The 27,324-nt window shown below is 37.3% G+C and overlaps 1 protein-coding gene across 1 annotated transcript in view; it reads left to right on the forward strand.

Annotated features, from left to right (window-relative positions):
- Positions 1 to 203: 203 nt before the first annotated feature.
- The window catches only part of GPRC5B (G protein-coupled receptor class C group 5 member B), a 522,828-nt gene continuing 495,707 nt past the window's right edge, over positions 204 to 27,324 (forward strand). Inside the window, exon 1 of the mRNA XM_044089743.1 lies at positions 204 to 718. The gene's annotated coding sequence lies outside the window, so the exon portion shown is untranslated. The remainder of the gene's footprint in view (positions 719 to 27,324) is intronic.

Consider the following 27,324-nt stretch of genomic DNA (forward strand, 5'->3'; position numbering starts at 1 on the left):
AGTGAGGCACAGACACACACACACACACACACATGCTCATACTCAAACATTGAGGCATTAACCAAGCAAGTACAAGAGAGACCACAAAACAATATATATTGATAGTGTCATAATGAATATTGGCCTCAAGGTGGCAGCACTGAGACAGTACTTGTCTAATCACTGAGCTGCAGTACAGAGCCAAGTCCTCTTAAACACCAAGCTGTGTTAGAAAGAGACAGACGAATTTAGCACTGGGAGAGAAAGGATTGAACAACTAGTTCAGCTCTAGCTGCTGCTGTTGGGCTTTTACCAGCACTAAACTGTGACCATCTGCTGCAAGCAGATAGAAGATCAGAAAGCAAAACACAACTGGAAGTGACTAATAGTGAGGGGACAGGAATATTACAGCACAAATCTGGGATTAGTCTACCTGCATTCAAATCAGTGTAAGACAATGGAATCTAAACACCTCTGAAAATCACCTAATCCTGGCATCTGTTGTCTTACATCCAGGTGAATTTCCATCTACCAAGCCAAATAAAAAGTAAATGCCAGTGTATCATTCCAGTTTTGGATTATTCTGTGTGACGAGACCCCCAAAGTAGAACCGTATGGTATCTTTTTCACACCACTGTTGTGATGGACATATGTAAAACTGACTGCAGAAATGTGACTGAACCAATTTGTGCAGCAAAATTGGAAAACTTGGGCAGGCTGTAATTATAAACATCAAACGGTAAGCTATACCTTTTTCTGTGCTTTAATGTCAATAACATCTGCCTCTGTTGGTTTAATAAAATTAAAATAAAATGGAAAGGGTATGCTGAATACTGTGGAAATCAGGAGGTAAACATTTACTTGCTTAAGGGGCAGAGAAAAACTGCAGAAACCCTCCTTGTTATGTGTCTGCTTTGACTTTGTGTGATTTACGACACTAGAAATGTTAAATCATGTATTTCAAACTTTGATTGGCATTGGCAGAATAGAAAAAAATACATAAGGAGTAAAACGATATTTTAGTCAAACTGCACAAGGTAAATGCACTTATCCTGGAATCACTTTTGTTAAAATACAGTTACAAGTTATGACTTCTGCCTCTTAAATGTCTTGAAGGAGTTTAGAACTATTTGTATAAGACAGGACATGTTTATCACAATCATTTTTTTAGGTAGCAGCACACATAGTTCATATTATGAAAATGGAAACTAGTAAACATAGAATCTAAGTTTTCCTCATAAAGCTACCAAGGTTATTAATGGTTGTAAATAATCTGTTGTGAAATAACTGTTACATATACTGTTTTTTTCAGTTCTGTGAACTGCTGTGCTCAGGCAGTTTTGTTACAATGTTGTCATCTGCTTCTGACATTCCATATTTTTTTCCATTCTTGAACCATGAGTCTCATCAAGACTGTAAAATGAGCCTGTTATGTATATGCTTTGATTTCAGTTAACGTGCATGTGGGTTAGATAAACATCAAAATATTTTTAAAAAGCATAAACAGCAAAATAAGCAATGAGTTAAATTATGCAGGAAATATTTGCAGTAAAGTTTTTGTGTAAGCGATCAAACCATTTATATGAACAGCAGTTCAGTGGAAAATTGGAGGTTAAAAATCTGTAAAATGGAATTTTTGAATGAATTCTTTAGTAAGGGACTGAAAGTAATGTTTACAAGTCTGTATAAAGACAGCTATGTTCACCTTCAGTGTAATGTTAATTTGTATTTTTGTCAATGTCCAAGAATTATATGGACAGAATTGTTGCACAGTACATTCCTACAAGAACATTTGTACAGAAAAAGATTTGCGTTGCTGTGTTTGACTGCATAGAAAGGCCCTAACTTTATTTTTATACATGTGAAGATCGAATGTTTGGCTATCTGTCCATATACTTGGGATGAAACTGGCCCTCTAGCATGTCTTGTAATGTCAAATGGGTTTTGTAAAGAAAAAAAAAGAAACAGAATGCAGTAGTAGACAATGGCCCTCGGGCCCACTCGTAGTCTGTCATTTAGCCTAAACTGCAAACAGGTTACCCTTGCGATGTTAATTGTTTTCATTGTCCTTTTCTGCAAGATATTACCTCAGTATTGGCCAAAATTCCAACTTTTATAACTCACTGAATTTTTTTACCCATTTTCTAATTAATAAGATGCATTGGACACTAAAAGCTAAGATGTAGAGAAATGCTGTGTGCTTTGAATTTAAGTAGAATATTGATGAGACTAGGACCCTTCTTTCCCGATTCTGCACTCAGCACGTTCTTCCCAGTTTGTAGATGCATGTAGACTCAAGTCCAGCCATACTGACAGGGTCCATCTGCATATCTGTGATTCTCGACCCATTTATCACTCAGATGTGTGCAGTATTACAAAGACAACAATACCTGCATTCACCCACCATAGCAATGCATCCTGGGATTTATGCAAATTTCCCACAAACAATGATAACATAACCCATTTCTAAATCCTAAACATCAAGCAATATTTAATATGGACTTTTCAACTTCCAGATGATGGGCAAGTTTTCAGTAGCACTAGAAAAGTCAGTAAATAAGTGATTTTGTACCTGGGCAACAAAAGTAAGTGGGGTCTGAGCAAATATACTTTGAAGGAAACAAAATAGACACAATATACTAGGGTCGGAAATACAATGATCCAGACTTAATGGGGTGCTCAGCCTTGTTCAGTTAAATTATTGTTCACAAAAAGTAATAACAATTGTGAATACATTAAACATAGCTTTCCACACTCAACAGAGAATGCAGCAGTGTCCCACGAGAGAGAGTGCATAAATTCAGTATTTTTTACTTTAAAAGATTTCTTTAAGCTGCATTATGTGGCATGGGAAAATTCAGTTGCCCATTCAAAAATCCATCTGAAGCAGATGATCATATTACAAACCCCACTCCCTACAGCTCACATTAGAAATGGTATTGCAGATAGAGACCACAGCATAGCAAAATGGAGCTTGCATACTTTTGCACGTGGTAGAATGAGGAGGCATATTTTTGAACAGAAATTAGCTAACGAAACATTTGTTGCACTACAAATTATGCTCCATTGATGATTAGTGCTGAGGTTTTTGCATCATGGTTTAATGCACATTGTGCTTTGATAGGGATAAAGGAAAATATCTACTTACATCACTGCATGGTGCCACCAGATTTGTTTTGTAAAATATAAAGACTGGCTTACATATTCTGTGGAAGCAAAATTAGTTTTGGCTCTATAAATTTCCTAAAATGAAGCCTTTCTGAGCAACAATTATGCAATGACCAAGAGTATAGCTAAGTATACTCAGTTTACTTAATATAATTAAATGAGTACACCTTTTTTCTGAGTATCTTTTGGAAACTTTGTTACTCAAGAAGCATAGCTTGTTTAGCACTGTCTACACTAATGCTAAATATAACATGCATGTATGATGGGAATGCACCCCAAAAGTATGTATTTTAAGGTTATAAGTGCCAACACCTGAAAATAACTTTGAAATAACTTTAAACTGTAACCATATTGAGTTAATGTGGAGCTTTTCTCTCCTGCCCTCCACTGAAAATGGGATATTATCCCAGTCAGACACTTCCAGTAAACACACGCCAAATAAATAAATAAATAAATAAATTCTCTCTTTCCTATGTGTTTAAGGGCAGTATTTTGTCGGTTTATTGAATGTGTGTGTGTGTGTGTGTGTGTGTGTGTGTGTGTGTGTGTGTGTGTGTGTGTGTGTGTGTGTGTGTGTGTGGATCTACTTCACTTCACTGAAACCACATTTCACCGAAACTCATTTGACTGACCACACTTGACTGAAAGCTCACTTCACTGAAAGCTCATTTCACTGAAACTCATTAGACTGAGAGGTATATGCCCTTTTCCCCATTGTAGTGTGATTCTGTAGTATATATAGTAAGGGAGGGGTACACCCCCCCACCTGTTTTATACATTTTAAACCATATACATGGATACTTACAACTCCAATGAATAACTCTTTTTAGAAGGCAATATATACTCAAACTATGTGGGGGGCTATGCCTCCCCACACCCCTTTACTATATATACTAACTCCAGGATTGCACTACAATGAGGGAAAGGGCATTTACCTTTCAATGAAATGAGTTTCAGTGAAATGAGTTTTCAGTGAAATGAGCTTTCAGTCAAGTATGCTCAGTCAAATGAGTTTCAGTGAAATGAGCTTTCAGTGAAGTTAAGTAAACCCACACACACACACACACACAATATATATATATATATATATATATATATATATATATATATATATATATACATATATATAGATGAGACTAGAGTGTGCCCACAAATCACTTCACTTGTCAAAGTTTTAATGTTCTGTCCCCTGATTTCACAGTAATAATGGGAGAAAATTGTTTCCAAAATGAAGACGCAGGGTGTCACCTGACAGCTGCTGCTTCTGTTACTTCCTTTTTGGTGAAGGCCAACAACTAAGACAGTGTAAACAAATGCAAAGAGGGATAAATAATCATTTTAAACTAATTTTAACCTTAACATTCATAAGCTTGCCATCAAATATATTGCATAATATGTGATTAGATATGTGACCAGTGTTCATTTCTGCTGAACTTGGCAATGAAAACAGGAACGCAGTTTGTGTGAAGAACATTTGGGTATATCACCAGCCACATTTCTCTGAACAGGTAATATTTTTAAATATGTTTTAGTTCCCATTGTATAAAACAAAACATAGGTCAGTGTCCCAGTTTACAATGGCAGTCATACATGTCCGTTCTGTTACAGGACTCTGTTCTGTTCCATTTCAGTAAATTAATCATAATGTATACACTGGAACAATTATAGGAAGGCATTTTGATACATCACCCATTCACCACCTAAAATCTGTTCTAACATTACATTCTTATCCTAAATATAGTTGCTGGAAACTCTATTAAATGCATAAATTGCACTGGAGTTTCTGAGTTGTCACTGGAATAACTTGATAAGTAAAAAATTAATAGTTCTGGCAAATGTTGCTCCTTCTAGCATGAAAGAAAAAATTACTGGCAAGCCATGTGAAATTGTTTGCAGCACATTGTTATCCAGTTGTTTATGGTAATCAGCCTCCTATGTAAAATGCATTTCCTTTTCTTCTTGAAAAAAAAATGTGGTGGATAAATGTGCTGGTAAAAAAAAATCTCCGAGCGTGTATGAGAGTAATGCCAAATCGAGGCTAAACAAACCCTGTTAAGCAAGCTCAGACCAGCAGTGCTTTAGAAATAAACATATATTCCCAATGAAAAAGTGTGCAGTGCAGAAAAAAACATCTGGCAGGGGCATTCTTGTCTTTCTGTTCTGAATTCTTTATAAAATTATATTACATTATTACTCAAATGCTATAATGTGAGCTGACTTTTGCTTTTAATGCTACTATTGTATCTTAATTAAACTAAATATATTGTTGCTATGTATTTTTCTGCTCTTGTTACTCTGTCTAGAGAATAATAGATCTACTAGAGTGTTTACCAAGCACAAAGTTAATTGTATGACTACAATGGTATGTCTCCTCTGAAAAATGGATGTATTTCTATCCATTCAGAATATCAGCTGTGGAAGACCTGATGGTGTGCATATTTTAGGGAGATGACATACTGGAGATGACATACTGAACTCAGGCAGTCACAGACCATTAAACAATGTATTATTAAGAAGTTATTTGAGAGAGTTATATTGAAATTTGTATCTACAAGTTAAATATAACTACAGCATGGGTGTCTTTTAGGTAAATCTCATATCTCAGATTTACTGTAGTTGATGCTTTTTATACAAATTGCAAGTTGATGCTGTGTTATTATTTAAATATAAGAGAGGCTTTTCATACTGTGCATCATTATTAAATAATAACAGTTTGCTTTTGATAAAGTCAACCTGATTGTAGTCAAATGAATCAACTTGCTGAGAAACAGACTGTTTGGAGTGACAACAAGTTGTAGACTATCTGCACCAAGGCTTTTCCTGAGGGACTTATCTGAGGGCACTGTATAGGGTCCAAATTCATTTACTCTGTTTATAATGACCTTGACATTATCCAAGCAAAAAATAGACAACAGCAGAATTCTCAAGCAGCTATAAAGTGAAAAAAAGATTGCTGTGTGACGATACCCAACCACTTTCTTTATTAATCAATAATATTAGTGCTTTCCTCCATTCCCTGAATATCAGGGGGATTCTTCAGAGCAAATTTGAATAGTCTTGTATAATCATTTAAATACTTTCTTAAAGACTCACGACAGAAAATAAAAAAACATTTCATCAGTTAAAAAACTCTCACACATAAACAACATCACTGGTCTATGCATATAATAAATATAACAGATTGTTTCACTAAAGTTGTATTATCAAAACATATAGAAACAACACAAACATTAAAATGCATTAAAACATATTAATATGCATTTGTTTATACTGTAAGCATATAAGAAGCAAAACAGCTGATCACTCTGCACAATAATGTCCTCAGGAGCCATTTCAACCACTGAAAACTCTAAATCAAATTCCAAAAAAATCAACTTGTAAGAATCAATTTATATCTTCCTAATCTATATTTAAACATTTTATTACCTAAGCCTTAATACACCTGTAATGGAAAGATTCTCATTCAAATCTGATAGGTTACTAGAAGAAGTCTTAAGATGCCATTTCAGTTTTGTATCACTAGATTTTACTTCCATGGACCATCACAAATGAGGGCACACCTTATCCAGGACAAACAATCTAAATGAAATGGTCCTGGCATACATTAATATGTTTAAAGAAGGCATTATGTCTATTGCCTTGCTTAATATCATATAAATGTTCATGAACTCTCTTGTTCTTTCCATGTTCCCTACATAAAAAACAGAACTTATGTGACTTAGGACCAGATATCCACTCCCTTTTAATTAAAATTGTAGTATAATTTACTCACCTCTTGTTCTATGTTAATCAAGTTAACACTGATCCCTTCAAAAAGAAATTTACATTTATTGCATTACCCATGCCTGAATGTGCATATTTTCCCTCTCATATAGTTCATTACAGAACTGTATTCCTCAGAACAATTGTTAGCAATCACATTCTGAATTGCTTCTGCATCTGCCTCAGGCTTTTGTTAGTGAATTATCAATTCTCAGTGCAGGGGTATAAATCCCTTCCCTTCTTTTAGAACTTCCTTCATACATAATATTTTGTACCATTTCAGTGGGGTAGCCTATCCTAAATAGCATTTCACTAAATTTAAAACTCTTCAAGCAAAATGTTTTATCATTCAAGACTTTTCAGGCCAAATGGACCGATTGTCCTTTAACCAGAAGTCTTTTTTGGTACAAAGGATGAGAGCTTGAAAAGTGCCACAAAAAATTAGAGTAAGTAGGCTTCTGATATGTATTGGAAAGAAATTTCTGATTCTGCATGTCCTTTATGATGTGAAATCTTTTAAATTACTTTGATAAGTAAATTTTAAGAAATCTGTTGTCCCATTAATATATCTAATACATTCATTCAAAATATCCATATTGTCTTTCCAAATGATATATATGTTGTCAAAAAAGCATACAGATATAAATGACTAAATTCAGAACCAAAAATAAATCTGGTTTCTCATTGAGCCATTACAGCATTAGCAAAAGCTATCGTACAAGCAGCCCCCTTGGTAACCCCTTTACACTAATTATAATAGGTGCCCTCAAAAAATGCGTAATTAGTAGTCAGAACTAACTCAATAAGGCAGGTAATAGATTTAATTTCTTGGTCATCTAAATCAGACCTATTGACCTAGAACTTGTGGAACCATTCAAGACCAATGTTATTAGGTATAACAGAATTCAAGTTATTTATGTCAATTGTTACTAATTCTAATTGTTCAGAAAACAAATCCTAGTGAATCTTTACTAAATAAATCCCAGGAATCCCTTCAAAAGTAAGTAATCTTCTCAAAAATATTCTCTACTTTATAATCAATCTGGCTATCACATTTTTTTATCTAGCTCCATCCACAATAGATCGAAGAGGGGGGTTAATTATCGTAAGGATCCCAAATATTGATGGAACAGTAGGTTCATTATTAGAAAAGATATGATTTATTGTCAGTCTGCCCATGCATTAACAAGTCATGTAAAAGATGATCTGTCCTAGAATATACTTTAATTTCATTTCTAGAAACTTCTAAATAAGTTTCATCATTCAATATTTCATTCATTTTACCTATATAAATCAGTTTTATTCATAGGAACTAACCCTCCCCCTTTATCAGTTTCATTAAGCTAATTTGCCTCTTGCTAGGGGGTAATCATTTCATCACTGTAATTGTAAATATTCAAATCTTTACAACTACTCATGACAACAGTAGGACCATTTCTCTCCTGTTCTCTCGTCCCCTCCCCAGCCCCTCATTTGAGTTGGAGTATTCTGCTGTTGGGTCCACTACCAACCATCCATTCTTGCCCTTGTCCCCAACTCCCCCATCCTGTTCAACAACCTCTCAGACCAGCACATAGGTAGATAATCTAAGGGGTTTTCAGTGCAGATATCAGCTTCAAATAACTCCCTCAACAGTATTTTGATCCATATCATTAGAGGAATCGAATTTCAGAGAGGGTCTACTCATCAGGGTAGGATATGCTTTACAGTTGCTATAATCCAGTTCATTCCTCATATATATTTTTTTCCTTTTTAATCTTAACCTTATTACAGATATTGTCCGCCTTGTTTAAAATATTATAAAATTAGTCTCATATACAGAAAACAATAAGTCTTTTTGAATTGAACTGTTCAAAGGATGAATATTGTCCACCAGTCTGGCTATCTTTCACTGATTGTGTTTCATTAACAATTTCATTAACCCACATCTATCTCTGTCAAATAACTCCAATAAATAACTATGTCTGTAATATTTTAATTTGTGGAGCTTTTCTCACCGGGCCTCTGCTGAAAATGGATCTGCGTCCAGTCGGACATTCCCGGTCAACAAATGTAAATAAATAAATAAATATTTATGCAAATCCAAGCCATCAGGAAGCTCTGCAGGATATTTCCATGATCGGAGACCTTTTTGTACATGTTGAACATTAATACACTGCCTAAAATTTAGATTTTCAAGTTGAAGTTTCTTAAATTTGAGTAGCTTCTTTTCAAAAAGTCCCAGCTGATGCTTTGCTGTGCTGTCTAACTCATTATTGTCCATTACTCTAAACAGTAAATCACTGCTAAACCAGTCCTTAAAGACAAAAATGATGCCCAGTCTGTGTATCTCTCAATTGCAAGGAATTAATCTGACCATTCCCTCCAGGATGCCATACATGTCCTTCACCACTTATGGACCAAATCATGTCACTGTTAGAAGAGGTTCATTGCCCTGGTGTTATTTCAGAACTAGAACCCATATCAGCTCCACATTTTCTCGTTGTCTTGTTGATTGTATTAAAACAGTTCTCAATCTGTGTTAACCATGGTAGGATTTGAGAGGGTAATTGTTCCACCAACAAAGTGAGGTTTCCAAATGTAGGAGAAAAAAATTCTCCTGAGCTAGGGGTTATAAAGATGATAGAGTCTCCACCAAAGTTGTAGATGACATAGTGGTTAAGGTGCTCAAAACCAAGAACCAAGCAGAAGTATCAACTAATTATAAAGAAAAAAAAGACTGCTGTGTGAAAACACAAATCACTTCCTTTATTAAACAATAATTGTAGTGTTTTCATATTTGAATGTCATGGGACGTCTAAGGAATAATGCTGAACAGTCTTGTAGAACCATTTAAATGCTTTTTTTACATCACATGACATGAAAACTAATATTATGCATTTACAATATAAACATATACATAGAATTATGATTTTAATATATGTTAATGTTTGTGCTGTTTCAATGTATTTTTATAATACAATTATAGCTAGACTACAACAGTGATGTATTTATCTATGAGGGGTTTCAGTGCGATATTTTTAATCATTGAAATGTTTTTTGTTTTCTCTCAAGGGACTTTAAGAAAGTATTTAAATGATTTGACAAGAGTATTCAAAATTGTTTTGAAGAAATCCTGTGATATTTAGAGATGAAAGCACTAAAATGATTGTTTAATAAAGGAAGTAGTTGGGGGTCCTCACACATCTTTCTTTTTTTTTTTTATTATTGCTTTAACCTTGCCAGTATCTCGATCAGAGTGGTGTAGCACATTTGACAATGATTCCAAAGCAGCACATAGTTCTACAGCCTCACATAGCTGTGCTGTTACCTTTGGCAATTAAACATGAAACTGAGTTCAACACAAGACATTCTGCAATGATGCACTTTGAACAAGACAGCAATTGGCAGCAAATTAGCTTTTGTTGGTTTCTGTAAGCATACAGGGTTCTATACCCATGAAGAGCTCTGCTTTGAAACCCATGCAGAGATGGTATGAAAAAAACATATGGTACCAGGAAATTAATTATGTAAACTGTTCTTTAGTTCATCTGACATCTTAGTACCACTTTATATAGTACTGATTCACCCATTTATAAAGTATGGTGTAATATTCTACATGCATATAATAGGAAATGACAGTAAACGTGAATGTATTCGTAGGGCATTTAATGGTCATATTCTCACTACTATTTGGATCATTTATTACAAGGAAATCACAATGTTTAAGCCTGTGGAAGCTTGCATAATGCTAACTTCGCGGTTAGTCTGTGTTTAACCATTAATACTCATGTCTAAACTACATGTAATAACAATCTCCTGATATAAATTAAAACAATATTTCTGGGTTGAAATCAAGAACATACCAATGCGGGTTAGCTAGTTTACATAGCAAACATCTGTGATATGTAAAATTGCCTTCCATTCTTATAGAATTCAAACCCAGATTGTATTATTTTTTTTTCTTCTTTTGGCTTTTCTCAATTAGGGGTAGTCACAACAGATCATCTGTCCGCTCATGATTGGCAGTGGAATTTTGCAGTGTCAAGTTGCCAGCCTGGCACCCAACCTTCCACAGAAGGCACACACATGCACACACTCACACCTAGGGCCAGTTTAGAGTGTCCAATCCACCTACAGCATGTCTTTGGGATGTGGGAGGAAACCGGAGCACCCAGAGAAAACCCATGTAACCACAGGGAGGACATGCAGACTCCACACAGAAGGCATCCCAGTCGAGGATCAAACCGGAGAACCTCTTGCTGTGAGGTGGCAACTCTAACCGCTGCACCACCCTGGCCGCCCCCAGATTGTATTAATATTATTATTATTATTATTGTGCATAAATTAAATATATGACAATTCAAACAGATTGTAGGCTTCAGGGTGACCATTATGGACCTTGAGCCTGTTTACAGGAATACTGAATAGCCTAAAAGAAAATTGCAAAAAAAGGGCAGTGAAGCCATATACTTTTTTCCAGAGGTTTCAAATCTTATAGACAACTTTAGTTTGAGAAGAATACCTGAGAAATTACATTTCTAATTCTAGACTTTAGTCTGTTTGACCATGGAGTTAAATATCTCAAGCAGCCAAGAAATAAAATATACTTCTGCTGTTGCAAGTGAGAGGCGACAAAACAACACAACAATAGCGTATACTTATTTATTATCCGCTTTCGTTCAAAACTTCATCAGAATAAAATTTTATTCTGATGAAGTTTTGAACGAAAGCGGATAATAAATAAGTATACGCTATTGTTGTGTTGTTTTGTCGCCTCTCACTTGCCTCTCATTTGCCTCACCTGGACTTTTTGTTTATTTGGTATTTTTGTCTTTTGGTTGATTATACTTCTGCTGTTCCTGACAACAACCACACAGGCAACAAGGAACCCCATAAGCAATGGTTGTTTTACATGCAGTGAAGATGAATTATGAAAAGCAAAAGTTACATGCATTGACAGTTTCCTCAACGTCTTCATAGCAACGCAAGTGCTTGCATATTCACCCAACTTTCTTCCTCAGGATGTAACAGAAAAGATTATTAAGGCAGAGTTTACTTGAGTCATTAATTTCAACAGTAAAAGTTGGTATTATTACATTACCTTCAGTCTTGGAATCTGAAATTACTACAGAGAAAACAAATAAGCCTTTTTTTTAAACTTGTCATATAACAATGTTAATGACAGTAATTTTTTCTTCTTCACAAAAATCAAATTATTCATAGTTCTACAGTATGTTGCACACATGTCTTGTCTCAAGCACTGGACCCTTATCATACCTTTCAACCTCTTAGAGGAAAAAATCTGGACAAAGCGTAAAATGATGAGGGGACAAATAGGGACAGATTTTAAATATTGCTCTTACAAACTTAGAAAGTTGATAGAATAATAGGTTTTGCATTAGCATGAATTTTCTGACGGATGTGGAGTCTTAAACTCAAGTGTTTGTCATTATTTAATTACTTCAATCCTCAGCTATTTGCCAGAAAGTTACAGATTTTAGGAGGAGCACACGAAAAATATGAGGCTAAAATGTGGACATTCTGCGAAAATCTGTACAGTTGAGAGGTATGATATTTTGACCTGTCTCCTTCCAGTATTCACAGTTTGATACACTGTTAGGAGTAGTCTGACCTTCATGTTGTTGTTGCTGTTGCGTCTTTCGGTTTTTCCCGGTTAGGGGTTGCCACAGCGGAACTCCGGTCCGCTAATGATTTGCAGATAGATTTTTACATGCCGAGTTGCCAGCCCTGACGCACAACCTTCAACGAAGGTACGCCCATTCACGCATATCTTGATGCAGAAAACTATTAAACAGTATAACATTTTGGAGAATATGGTCACTTAGCCTTTTACTGTAGAAATCATCTGTAGCCACTACAACAATAATGGTATTGTACTTTTCTCTTTAAAAGTTTATTGACAACATCCTTCCAAATCCATTTGAGATGGAGCACACTGAAAATGAAAAAAAAGGCTATTAAATATTTGGAGCCAACAGTTTCATGAAGTAAATAAATGCAAGTGAAGAAGAAACATAAACATTATCATCAAAAAAGGACTGGAACGTAACCGTCAATGGGGGAAGGGGGTCCAGCAGTTGGACTTCAGCTTTTTTCTTAATGTATATCTCCTCCCATATCTCATTCTTGCACTTCTTTCACAACTGTTTTTGTTGTGTTTGCCCTCATCACTTTTCTGATTGTCTTAATATTTTTATCGGTGAAATAACATGATTTTTCACCTTCTGTGCAGGCTTCTTGTTTTGGCTATAGTTTCATTTCTGAAAAAAAAATACTCCTGGCAAGTCCTGCCTGGTTCCCTTACCCAAGCAATGTGTATGTCTCTTGCAGGTCTGTCTTTTCTTCGCAGAAGCACATGCAAGGATTTGTCTGTCATTCCTCACACCACAACCACTTTATACCAGCTCAGTAAACTGAAACATTACCTGCCAGCAAGCTTTGCTGTAGCAGTACATCCCACTTCCTCCTACTGAGAAGTACTTTGCTGTAAAAGTTCAGCATTCCAACAGCCACATCCTGAGCTCTGTCACACTGTGATTAGCAGTATCCTTACTAACATTTACCGGAGGCACTGTAGCATTTTACAGTTAGGGCTGCCTGGTTTATAACAGGGATGTCACAGACTGTCATGTCTGATAAGCAGCAGCCAAAACTAGTTATGTTCTTAAAACTGAGTATGTTTTATGATGGTTTTGTACTTGGAACTTGTTTCAAATGTTGTTTGCTTACAGGGGGTCATTAGGTATATGAAACTGTTGCTTTCACTCAAAGGGACTAACCCTGATAGCTGAATATCATGAAAATATTATGCATTTTTACAGAGCTTTTTGTTTGCTTCACTCTGTAGACTTAGATCTGCTACTCTGACTGGGGCAAATGTGCTTGCCCTTCATGTTATCCCACTTACTACTGTCTTATAACAAGTTGTCATAGCTGTTCATGTTTCTCTGCACATCCTTTCTTGGGGTTTGTTACTTGTCATATTTGCTTCCTGTTCTCTGATGCATATGAATGCCTACCTGTATCGCAGGTCCACAGAGGAACTTGCAGACAGTTTGGCAGTTGTGCGGCCACATAAAGTTTAGTTTCTCACCTAGCAAGAAGAATGGGCATGTAATACCCTTATGGCCTTCACTACTATCCTGGTTCTGTCACATATGTCTGTACACAAAACAAGATGCCATTAGACCTCCAAAGGGTTCTCTCACTGTTGCACCAAATTCACCACCCCTTTTACTCCACCAGGTCACATGTTAATGGTCAAATGATGCAGCGGTCATCTGTTTTATCTAATGTTTCGACAGGTGATTTTACAAGCAGTTAATCACTGCACTGATCAAGTGTAGCTGATTATAGAAAGGTTTATAATCTCAGATGTAGGTCTCAACATTTGTGTGACCATAAAGATATTAATTATGTTAGGCGGTATGGATTACCTTCATATGGAGATGCAGTGGGGGCTTTTCCCCACTGCAAAAACTGCTGTGTAAACGTGAGTGAGTACAAATGATTGAGTGAACTGTGCTGTGTAATCTAGTGATATTGTCTTATCTGGAAAAGGTGTGTGTGTGTGTGTGTGTGTGTGTGTGTGTGTGTGTGTGTGTGTGTGTGTGTGTGTGTGTGTGTGTGTGTGTGTGTGTGTGTGCTATGATCACAGTTGTTTGAGTGGCTGTCTGCAGGATGTGCTTTGGATAGGATGGATTGGGTATTCAATCACTTTTTTATAACTCACTCCACCATGGAAAAATGAGCCATTACCAGGAATTCATCCACCCCTTTCCTGACTGGCTTTTCAGTAACCAGAGTCTGGCTCCAGCCTTATGCCACAGTAAAAAAAAATACTGTACAAAACATGTTAGCCCAATAACCCACAGGGCTTCTTCAGCTCATTAAAGTATGGTTTCATTATTCTGATTGCCAAGACACTACTACACTTATTTTGTACCTTGGTGTTCTTTAGCATTTCCCTCTGTATCTTCATAACTTGAAGACTTATAAGGGAGCAGAGATGGAATGGCTTCATGTTTTCCAGGCCCTTTCTTTCATTCTGCTACTTCTTAGATGTCCAGCATCAAGAGCAATCATTTCCATTAAGTTTACTACATAATAAACACAGGAACCTAATGAATATTACTTCTAATCATTGTTTGTGGTTATTGCTGATTAATTCTTCTTGCTCTGTCTCCTCTCTCCCACCTTTCATGTTGTGCTCAGATATTAGAACCAGTGCTGCTAATTACCACCAGATCTCTAAACCTCTTAGAGCAAGAAATCAGGACAAAGCCATAAAAAAATGGTGGAACAAAGGCAATTTTTATATATTGCGCTTACAAACTTAAAAAGTTAATAGAACAACAGGTTTTGCATTAGCATGGATTTTTATGAAGGGTATGAAGACTGAAACTCAAATGTCTGTCTTTATTTTCTAACTTCAATCCTCAGTGATTTGCCAGTAACTTTCCAGAAATACAAAATTTTATGAGGAATATACCAAAAATATGAGACAAAAATCTGGACATTTTGCAAAAATCTTGGCACTTGAGAGGTATTACTACCACCCTATTTAGTTAAATACCTGCTAGCCTAGGCTACTCCTTTGCACCTTACTTACTTACAGACCGATCAGTTGTTGCAAATGGCCAACTAATGACTACCGTGTCACCCACCTTCCACCCTCACTCCCAGTGTGCCATCATGGTGTGAAGGCCTTCCCTTCCAAAGAAGAAAGCTTTTCAGCATATGGGTCTAGGTCATGTTATGTGGAAAGTACCAGTTGCAATTTATTGTGAGTGCTTTCGTCCACATAAAATATTGAACTTCTTCAGACATCGATGTGTGAAGAATTTCAATATTTTATTTAGACGAAAGTGCTCACAATAAATTTTAGCTTGGATTTAGTAAGCTAGACTGTTGATTAGTGAGTTAGAGCAACCTTCTTGAAGTATTGTAGTTTTGGTTTCATCCTTTCTTAGTTTGTGCTTCGAAAGTACCAGTTAGGTAGGCTTCTGTGTTATACTTTAGGCAGATGGGACTTTCTTTTTATGGCCATATTCCCATGAATCACAAGTATGTATCTCATTACATTCCTGGACCACTGTCCTCTGAATATGAGTGAACAATATTATTTGTGTTCCTTTGTTCTTCAAAGCCTGTTTTCTTCTTGGAAGAATAAAACACTATATTGCTTATCTCTCTTCCGATGAAAGAAGAGACTAGACCTTTGGCCATTCACTTCAGTTCTCTCCCAAACCAACCTCACAAAGGCAACCTTGCTTGTTGATCCTGGGCTGTGGGCATTCCATTCAGAAGCTAACTCTTTGTGCATCAGGAGAGGTATTCATATCCCTTTTTTGTTGTGCCAGAAAGCAATATTCTATTACAAAGAAATAAATACAGTAATTTTTTATTAATTATATCCATTTATAGCATTTATTTTAGTAATTTACACAGACTACTGGTTTGAACTTGCAAGATCTTCATTAACCTGCATTGTTATTAGAAAAAATGGCCAGTAAAATAAAATATGCATCCTGCAGCTTGATTACAGGTGAATTTGACAGGGAAATACTACTAAACATAATCAACCTGGACTTAAGTAAAGCCTTTGATCTGGTCCCACATAAGAGACTGATAGAAATACTGGAAAGGCTGAGGCTAAGACCAAAACTATTTATTTATTCTTTCTTGATCTTGTTAGTTCCACTAGGCTAGTGATCTCTTTTCAGGGGAGACCCAAGGTGGCATTTATACCACGAGAGGAAATTTGACCAGGGTCTCGGGGAACTTCCTTTACATTTTCAATAATTGTCATGGGATCTTTTATAATCACCTGAGCTACTGCAGCTCAAGCAGATGGGTTCTTAGCTTAACATGGCATCCGAAGGGCAGCACGTACTGCCCTGCAGTATCAGCACTGCAAATTAATACATGTACCTCAAGTGGAAGTAGAACCCACAGCCTTCTGATCTTCCAGCACCAAAAGCATGCTATGCCATTGACACTACTTAAAGATTAGCATCTGCTTGACTGACTGGCAGAGCACAGAAGGCAGTGGTGTGAGTGATAATGTCAAGAATTAGGGAAGTGATTAGGGTAGTACCACACTGATTAACCCTGGGTCCAATGATCTTTAGTGTGTCTGTCAGATATATGTGAGGGAAAAGGGACCAGGGTCAGCATGCTTGCTGATGACACAAAGATACATGGACCAGTGCAGAATGAGGGGAAGAGTCTTGCCAAGGATTTCAAAAAGCTGAGCAAATATAGAGAAAAGTTGCAGCTGAAGTTTGGTTCAAAATACTGCACTTCGGCTAGAAAACTCCTTGTGAGCAGTTTCAGCAGGTGTGAGAGGAAATGATGGCCCTACAGCAGGAAGAACATAAAATATGAACAAAATAAAATAAGAACATAGAGGATGTTAGTCCCATCTGGATTAGCCCACCACGAGAGCACTGAGAAGGCAGTGGCAACAGCAAATAGAAAGCGTGGGGTATCATCGGGGGGAATATATTATAGAAGTAAAAAGGTAACGCCTTCCACTGAACAGTCCCACAGTGAAACCACATGTTGAATATTGCATGTGTTTCTAGAAGCCACGTAAAGAAAAGGGGATCAGACTACTTAAGGAATTCAGAAGAGAGTTCTAAGAGATGATGCAAAATATCAGGGTTATAGGATGTTGGGCTGTATTCATCTGATAGTATTATAGACGGGTGGGGGTGAGGCATTATGCAGGTGAACAAGATCATGTCAGGGAGATGTGAGGGACTCATTCTAAACAGGAAGAAAGAGGTACAGGCAGCATATATAGAGACTGGTAGCATATGTAGAGACTGGTAGCACATGTAGAGACTGGTAGCACATGTAGAGACAGGCAGCACATGTACAGACTGGTAGCACATGTAGAGACTGGTAACACATGTAGAGACTGGCAGCACACATAGAGACTGGTAGCAAATGTAGAGACAGGCAGCACATGTACAGACTGGTAGCACATGTAGCACATGTAGAGACTGGTAACACATTTTATTTATTTTTTATTTATTTTACATTTGTTAACCGGGCTAGTCTAGCTGGATATATGTCCATTTTCAGTAGAGGCCCGGGGAGAAACGCTCCAAGCATGAACGGTGCGAAAGTTAACAATGTATAGGCATAAGAAGGATTACAGAATAATTTAGTATTAGTCTTAAAAAGAGAATTCATGATACATTATTGAACTACAACAGTTAATTTATAAGCATACATAGCTATCATAGCGAGTAGAATAGTCTAAAGGAGTAAATAAGAATACATTTCAAATTATAGCAAGTTTAATAGAGACTCTACTAACTGAGACTGGCAGCACATGTAGAGACTGGTAGCACGTGTAGAGACTGGCAGCACATGTACAGACTGGTAGCACATGGAGAGACTGGCAGCACATGTAGAAACTGGTAACACGTAGAGACAGGCAGAACATCTAGAGACTGTCAGCACGTGTAAAGACTGGCAGCACATGTAGAGACTGGCAACACATGTAGAGACTGGCAACACTTATAGAGACTAGTAGCAGGTGTAGAGACTGGCAGCACATGTAGAGACTGGCAGTACATGTAGAGACTATCTAATCCCTGGACCTCGGAAAGTACATTTAAACAGCAGAGTTTTGTGCCTAAAGAATGAAATACAGGAATGGGTGATGGAGAATGACTGTGTAGAGACATTTGTTAGGACACAGGACTGGAGAAAAAGACCAGGATGGAGAGGTTTTAGAATGTTAAGGCCCTTAAAAGAGCAGAGTAAGTATTCTTACTGTCTTCAGCTGTCATAAAATGTAAATGTAAAGTCAATATAAGTCCAGTCTTGCTAAATATGTACAATTCCACTTTGCAGCTGGTAGTCAGAGAGTAGGAAACCACAAAAGTACAATGTGAAGTAACTGTTTCAGTACAGCAGGCCTTTATATAGATTTCAACATCCCTGACAGAAGCAGCAGAGCTACACTGAGACAAAGAAGTGGAAAAAATTAAGGAAGAGGCGGAACCTAAGTTACCAGAATTAGTCCTCAACAAAGAGAAACAGGCAACAAGGGTGACGGAACTGTTAAAAAAATAATCTAAATATATAGGAACACTAGAGACTAGGGAAACAGAAATGGTCAGGGAAAAGGAGTGGTCAAAAAAGTCAAAAGTTTATGCAAGACTGGAGACAAGCAGGCAGTCATGCTACTGTTTCTTCATGGGTTCTGTTATGAGCTGCTTTGTGAAAAGGTGTAAATGGTCTATAATACAAATGCATACATGCTTTGTGAGTGTATGAACATCCATACGGATATTACGCTATCTTGGATGATCAGAACAAAAATAGGATTTTAATCATTTAAACATTGCTTTTATTCAAATGTATGCCATTCAAAAGAAAATGTTTCCACTAGACATTGTAAAGAATCATTTTAATAACGGCAGAAAAAAAAAGATTACTGTCCCAGTTGCATAGTTTCTGTCTCTCTTCCCTTTTTTCCTCACTAAAGGTACTTCTGTCTGTAACAGATGTACATAGCAATGGCCTTCATCTTTAATAGATTTTTAATGCTTTTTGTGTTGTCACATTTTTCCATTTAGTAGACTACTAAAATATCATGCATATCCAGTAATATCAGTAATATTATTCAGGACAACATCAGAAACCCACAGCTTTACAATTGCAAATTGGGCATCTGAAAGCTAAGGCAATTTCTTCCTGCATGAGAACAGAACAAGGGTTGCGACATAACTGCCTTTCTAAGGTTCTCATTATTTTTTTCCCATCATCAGTCTGGGAAACACAGCAGAAAACCAAGGGGGAGGGGGACATTGGCTGACAGCTGCAGCCCGCAGCCATTGTGCGTGTACCCTTTGCATCACACATCAGCCACTGCAAAAAGGTGACAGCTATTGAGATGTAAATAGCTAAATACTTTCTTCCCGTCCATGTCTGTATAATCACTGTATGCATGGGGTGAGGGGGATGATCACTGTATGCATGGGGTGAGGGGGAATTAGTTGAAATTAGCCTGCATGTTTTGATAGTGAAATGTAGCTCTGATTCAGAAACTGTGTTTAACCTCCTTAACCCCACTATTTAAAATTCTGGTCATCAGTTTTATCAGAGACGTTGCTAAAACATATGCTTAGAATTTTGGTTGTTTTAGTATCATGGTTAAATAAATGGCTGTGTGTATACATACATACACACACACACACACACACACACATATATATATATATATATATATATATATATATACACATATATATGTGTGTGTGTTTGTGTGTATGTATAAATTAAATATGTTATATACATATAGATTTTATGCACGTAGGTTATATCGCCCATAACAAAAACAAATCCCAAAAAAAGTGAAAAAAACCCATCAATCACACAAATGGTCGAAACTGCAAAAAATTAATAAATAAAATAAAATAAAGTAAAATAAAAACAAACAATCATTTATATATACATTTGTGCATGTCTGCAAGCGTGTCACGCACAGATGCACACACAGACAGACACACACACACACACACACACACACACACACACACACACACACACACACACACACACACACACAAACACTCATCTCATAATACAAATTTGTCAATGGCATGAGATACATTTCACAAAACAAGTAGAACCTGCTACAAATTTTCAAGACTAATTATTCAGGTTTAAAATTTAGCATTGGAATGTCAATATATTCACTAAAAAGAGTGTAAATGCACAGTCAGACAAGTTTCTTTTGTTGATTGAGGACATCTAGATGGAAAGAGACTGTTCACAGGATCACATGATCATAGGAGGTTACTAGGCTATTGGCGCTAGGGCCTTTACAAGCCCAGGGCCAGCTTTTGGGCAACTGGTGCCCTAGGCAAAACAGCTCCACAGTGCCCCCCCCCCCCCACACACACACACCACGGTGTCCCCATCCTGATCTACCTACAACATCCAGATTACTTTTTTCTTTCTTTTTCTCACATTATGTCATACTTTTCAGTTTTTCCTGTACTCATTCAACATATTTTAAAGAATCAATTTCTTTGCTACAAAAAATAAACAAGTAAATACTGGAAAAGCGCCCCTGCTAGAGTGGCAGCCTAGGCGGCTGCCTAGGTGGCCTATGCCTAAGGCTGCCTATGTACAAGTCTAGCCATGTTTTACCCTAGTTTCCTTCATAAACCAAGGGAAATAGTCTATATTAGGAAACAAATTTATGGTCAGCACCAACTGCCGTATCCAAGAGGGACATAGGTGAAATGCCCATGGTGAATTTACGGTTTCCCATCCAATTGTCCAAGTTACACTTAAGTAGAGTCAGTGAGGAGCTTTGTTTAATTTGAATTGGGAGTTTGTTCCAGATGAGTGGCAGCATCTGGGACTGGGAGAAATAGCTGTCTCTCCAGCAAGTCCTGTTTATGTTATAGGCTAGGTTAAGATCTCTAGAGCAAGTGAGTCTTGTCCAGTTAGATTTATGGATGTGCAGCACTGCCATTAAGGCAAGGTCTGAGACTGCTCTGTGGACCAGGCCCAAGTCATTTCTAAGCAGTTTGTATGATACAGAGTATAGTGACAGTATTTTCAGTCTGTGTAGGTCATGTGATGAAGGACCTTCATTTTTCTTGGTGAGAAACCTCTGAGGTCTATTCAGCTGCTGCAGGTGTCTAGTGAGGTACATAAAGAAGGGAGCATTGTACTCTATTGCTGGTCTGATGAGGGATGAGTACAGAGGAGTTATAACCACCTTCATTTTGGATGCCATTCCCTTACTTATGAGATGGGAACATAGAAGGCCTTCCTCACCACTGTGTACACATGATGAACGAAGTTAAGGCTGCTATCAACCTGCGTTCCCAAGTCTCTCACCACTGGGTTTGAACTTAGGGGGTATTGTTAATGTTGTAATTTGCTGGGCATTCACCTTTACCAAAGGGAATAATAATACATTTTTTTTGCGTTAAGTTTGAGTCCATGTCTTTGGCACCAGTCATTTTTCTATGTGAGGCCTTTTTGTAGTATGGTAACATTGTTTTGGGTTTCAATGATTGCACCCAGTTTGAAGTCATCAGTGAACCTGGTAAGCCACAGGCCATCTATTTTCACCTGAACTTCTGAAAAATAGATTTCAAACAGAACTGGACCCAGCATAGATCCTTGTGTAACACCACTACTAACAGATCTGCTGATATAGGTGGAATCCCCTACTATGACTGTATGCATTCAGTTGGTGAACCAGATGGCTATCCATCTACTGACGTATGGGTTTATCTCCAGCTGGGTGAGTTTATTGATGATGCCGGAGTGAGGGATAGTGTCAAAGGCCTTGGCTAAGTTGAGATAGGCAGTATGCACTGGTTTGCCTTTATCCAAGGCTCTGGTGACAGTTTCAAAGAAGTCCACCAGGTTTAACAAGCATGATCTACCTTAATGAAACCAAATTGGGTTGGGTCAAGAGTTTGAAGGTCTCCTATATCCTTGTTTATTAGGTCTTATGGGTGTATAATTCCTAAAGTTGATTGAGGGACCCACTTTGAGCAAAGGGGTCACAGTTGCAGTTTTTCATTCAGGTGGGACAAAGCCAGTACTTAGACTGTGGTTGAAGAGAGTACCCAGTGGCTCCACCAGCTCCTGTTTTAGTCCATTTAGTAAGCAGCCTGGCATGTTGTTCTGTCCCATAGAGGCCCTGATTTTGGCCTTGGAGAGGGTGGTTATGACCTGCTCATTGGAGATACTAGGTAGAGGACTGGTGACAGGTATATTTTGGGTTATGATTGGTTTAGACAGTGGAGTGAAGTTTTTGCTGAACCTGTCTGCTAGCAGGTTGACAATTTTTACAGATTCTGTATAAGTAGTACTGTCCACTACTAGTTTAGTGCAAATCTGAGCCTTTCCTTTAATATTTAAGCTCCGGTGCCTAATTTTGGATTAAGATCTAGAACACCTTGTGATTATCCTTAGCCACAGATGCTAATTTGGATTTGCAGTTAGCTTTGGAGGACTTAGCAAGATATCTAATTTCCTTACTCAAGCTGTGGATGGTATCTTTCCTCTGCTGAGACCTTTCCTTCCTGTTCTTAGTCAGCAGTTTATTTCTCTTGTTGTATAATCTATTCATGCTGGAAGTCCACCAGGGTAGTTTGTTTTTTCATGAGGATCCTGATTAAATCCATTCAAGTATGGCTGAGTCTATACACTTGTATAGGTGTATATACAAGGGATTAGTGTACTCCTCAGTATGCGAGCCACTGCTGTCGCTGGTGAGCAAGGGTTTGAAACTATTTATGCCATCATGTAAGAGGCTTTGCAAAAATTTTTTAATATTTTGCTCTGAGGGGGGGCAGCTGTGATTGTTACTTCAAACAAAACTGATTTGTGATCTGACCTTATCAGGGAGGGTCCCACACATAGGGTGCAGTGATCTCCCATGTTGGTGAGTACTAGGTCAAGGATATTTGAGCCCCTTGTGAGGTTGCCGACTATCTGTTCCAGAGCATTGTGTTAACAAAGTCCAGGAACCTTAGGGCAAGCATGTTAGTGCTCTTATATGCTGCCCAGTCGATGGAAGGCTATTTAAAGTCACCCATGATGGAGGTGTTTGGTTGTATTGTGAGTGACTCAAGTAGTTCCAGGTAGGCAGTGTGGTTTACCTGGTTCATGGTGGGGGACCTATAGCTAACAGTGATGTGGAGAGGGGTCTTTCCTACAATTAGCTGGACTTGGAGTAGCTCTAGGGAGTTGTACTGTTTAACCAGTCTTGAAGTGTATTTGTCTTTGATGAAGATGGATACACCTCTCCCCTTGGTTCTTTCATGTTCAATTTGCGGTCTGAACATGTGAAAGGCATTATAGCCTTGTATGGTCAGGGTACTCTCTGCAGCCTTGAACCATGTCTCTGATACTGCACAGACATATGTGTCTTCCAATGTAAGGCGTACTTCCAGTGAGTGCAGTTTCGGATTAAGACTCCTAGCATTAAGTAGCATAACCTTGAGTTTGTCTCTAGAAGATGTTTTTACATTGGGAATTTTGCTCTTATGACACTGTCTAAAAAATACACTATGGGGAGGCAAGTTCCTTAGCCAATAACCAAAAGCCAAGAGGTGACAGGAAAAGACCATCCCTGGCAAAGCAGTGTGGTCTTGCGGCCATGTTGTTCCAGACTGACAGATACTGGATCCCCCCTGGATCCAGTGGAAGACTGGAAAGAAAAGCTTCTAAGAGTGCAATTAACTAGAGCCCTTGAAGTTCAAAGCAAACAATGAATTGTGTATTACAAGACTCGAGTGACTTATATGGGAAGCAATCACAAAATGAAATAAAGACTATTATGCATTAAATACAGTGCAATGTAGCTAAGAACGAACATGTTATAATTTGGAGAAACTACAGCATATACTGTAAATGTATACACTTTGAGGCACCTTTGTTATTTACATACATACCAACATACAGACTAGTTGGGCTACATTGTTTTTAGTGATATGATGTATATTTCATTTTAGTCCTTTCCTGCTAACAGTTCTTTTATAATCGTCAGTACACATCTGAAACTTGATTTGTAGGTCCATTGGTCATGTTTACATGTGCTTTTCACACTGAAAAGGTATTTGTACATGTTTATGTCATGTGTGTATCATGTGTTGTAGATGTATATGTCATGATTATAGTCATTAACGTCCTAAAAGTGTGTGAGCTGTGACATTTTAATGTAGTTTATTGACTTTATTAGATTTTGTGCTAGATCAGTGTTTCCTCAGCTTTTGTCATGTGATATCTATACATAGGTTTCACCTGTATGTTGTCAAATAGCATTTATAATCAATACTTTATCAAACTAGTATTCTAATTGTGTGTCTCAGGTCACTCTGCTCTGCATCATACAGGATACTGTTTCAACTATGTTTTTGATGGGCAGCAACATACATGCTTTAATGTTTCTGGAGGTCAGTGGAAGTCCGATGAAATTGAAAACTTCATGTTTAATTTTTTTTGTCAAGAAATGTAGATAAATAAATGAAACTTGTAAAATGACAGAGGAAAGATATTTTGCTGATAACTGGGATTTATATATTTATTTTGATTGTTGGGTCTAATTTATAAGGGACCATTTTCAGCTATGACGCATTACAAGCATAAATGACAATTATTACATGTACAGACTTTTGTTTTCTTCAGAAAATGCATGCAAATTCAAATCCTGTTCACTTTTAAACCTTTAATTAGTGTGCCCTGTTTCTGGAGTAAGTCATTGAGAGCAATGCATTCTACTATTATTTCAAAAGCAGAATCATATAATTCTAAGGACACAGTGACTGGCACTGAACACATTTCTCAAAAACATGGTCTGTCAGAACAAAGACGTAAGCTGCCAAATAGAGTTCAGTTGTTGGGTATACTATTCTGTAAGCTGTGACCACCTGTAGACACTGCTTTAGTTCCACAACAAAATTTATTCTTTGATATGGGAAGAGAAAAGCGGAATGATGGCACTATGCAGAGGATGAAGTGCCATGCTACAATTATTTTGATGTAGTGCGCATGTCACAGATGCTCATGGGAAATGACCATTTATAGAGAGAGAGCGGCATTAAACCTCAACTGTAGATGACCGCGTTTTTAATGTATGAATGGTGGACTAGGTTTCATTAAATTACTCTAGAGCAAGGTATCACCCAACTAGGATTACATCTTGAAAACAATATGAGCACAACTTAACAACACGCCTAGTGTTAAAAGGTTAAAAAAAAAAAAAAAAAGCTTAATGTATGGTGTAAACTCAGCACTTAAAGTTTTCTAAAAAAAAATACAAGTTACTGAAAAATAAAGCTGGTGTGAGGAGTTTCAATGATGCTATAGTTCACGTGTGTGTGTGTGTGGGGGGCAAGCAGAACATGGTGCCAGTATAAAAGTAGTATTTAAAATACAAAGAAAATCAATTTATATTAAGCAAAAGAAAAAGATGTGACCTGCACATGAACAAATTGTGGTACAGTGATTAGCACTACTGCCTTACAGCACTTGTCTTTTCTGTGTGGACTATGGACTTTGGTGCTCTCTGTCTTTATATAGATTTTCACCTGGACCACAGGTTTCCTCCCACATTCCCTAAATGTGCAGTAAATAAACTGTCAAAATTCCAAACGTCCTCCAAGGTTCATGTCATGGTTTATCTGTGTGTGTGTGTCTGAAGTCTTGAGTGTTTACACATGTGTCTTGTGATACATAGGCATTCCACCCTTAATTGACTTCCTTCCTTATATCTGCTACCTACTAGGATAGTTTGCAGCTCCACATGAGACTTAAATGGAAATGCAAGTTAGTAATATGTATTTATTTTTATTTATTTATTGCCATTTGTTTACCAAGTTGTTTTGATTGGTTAATTAGATGTTACACTTTTTCAGTGGAGGCCTGAGCAGAGAAGAGAGAAGTTCCAAACAGACATACAGTGCAAAACAAAGATCCTGTAACACTGATGTTACACTTTTTCAGTGGAGGCCTGAGCAGACAAGTTCCAAATAGACATAAAGTGCAAAACAAAGATCCTGTAGAGTACATGCATACACACACACACACACACACACACACACACACATATATATATATATATATATATATATATATATATATATATATATAGACATATTTATAGACACCGTAAGTTGTAAGTGCTGGATTGCATACGTACAAGAGCAATGTTCATAGGTTCATAGGTAGGTACTAGGCTATTGGCCCTAGGGCCTATATAAGCCTAGCCAAATGGTACCTTGGCTTTTGCCACCCAAGAAAATTATTTTCTTGTGCTCCTGTCAAGCAGAGCCACAGAAGTGATCCCCAGGGTGAATTTCCTATCTCCCATCCAATTATCAAGATTTTTCTTGAAGAGTGCTAATGAGGAGCTTTGTTTGATATAGATAGGTAGTTTGTTCCAGAGTATGTTGCAGAGGGCTCTGACAATTTATTATATGAAGTTCTGATGAAATATTAAAATACATAGTTATCATTACTCAGCGCTCTGAGAAAGTTAATATATGAAGGCAAGATACACAACTAGGAAAATATTTAGCCATTGCAGGAATAAATAATAGCTGTCAGGTAAGAGTGCCAACAAGTAATGAGTGAAGGCTCACCCTAGTGCATAGAATTACAGAGGGGTGAAAGAGACAGACAGTGAGAAAGGAAGTTTATGTATGCTAAATGGACAGCTTTGGCAATAAAAATTAAGGGGGCACAGGAGAAAAGATGTTGTATAGCAAGTTGCGTGTTATAGTAGGTAGTCATATTAGTCTGGGCATGAGCAGGGATATAAGCATTTATTTTTAAGGTAGTCTCTGAGATGATCCTTGAAAGGCTTATTTTGTTAAGTTCCTTGATTTCAAATGTAATGGAGTTCCA

The sequence above is a fragment of the Protopterus annectens genome, chromosome 12.part0 (assembly GCF_019279795.1).
Source record: "Protopterus annectens isolate FY-2018-M chromosome 12.part0, PAN1.0, whole genome shotgun sequence".
In the NCBI taxonomy this organism is placed as follows: domain Eukaryota; kingdom Metazoa; phylum Chordata; order Ceratodontiformes; family Protopteridae; genus Protopterus; species Protopterus annectens.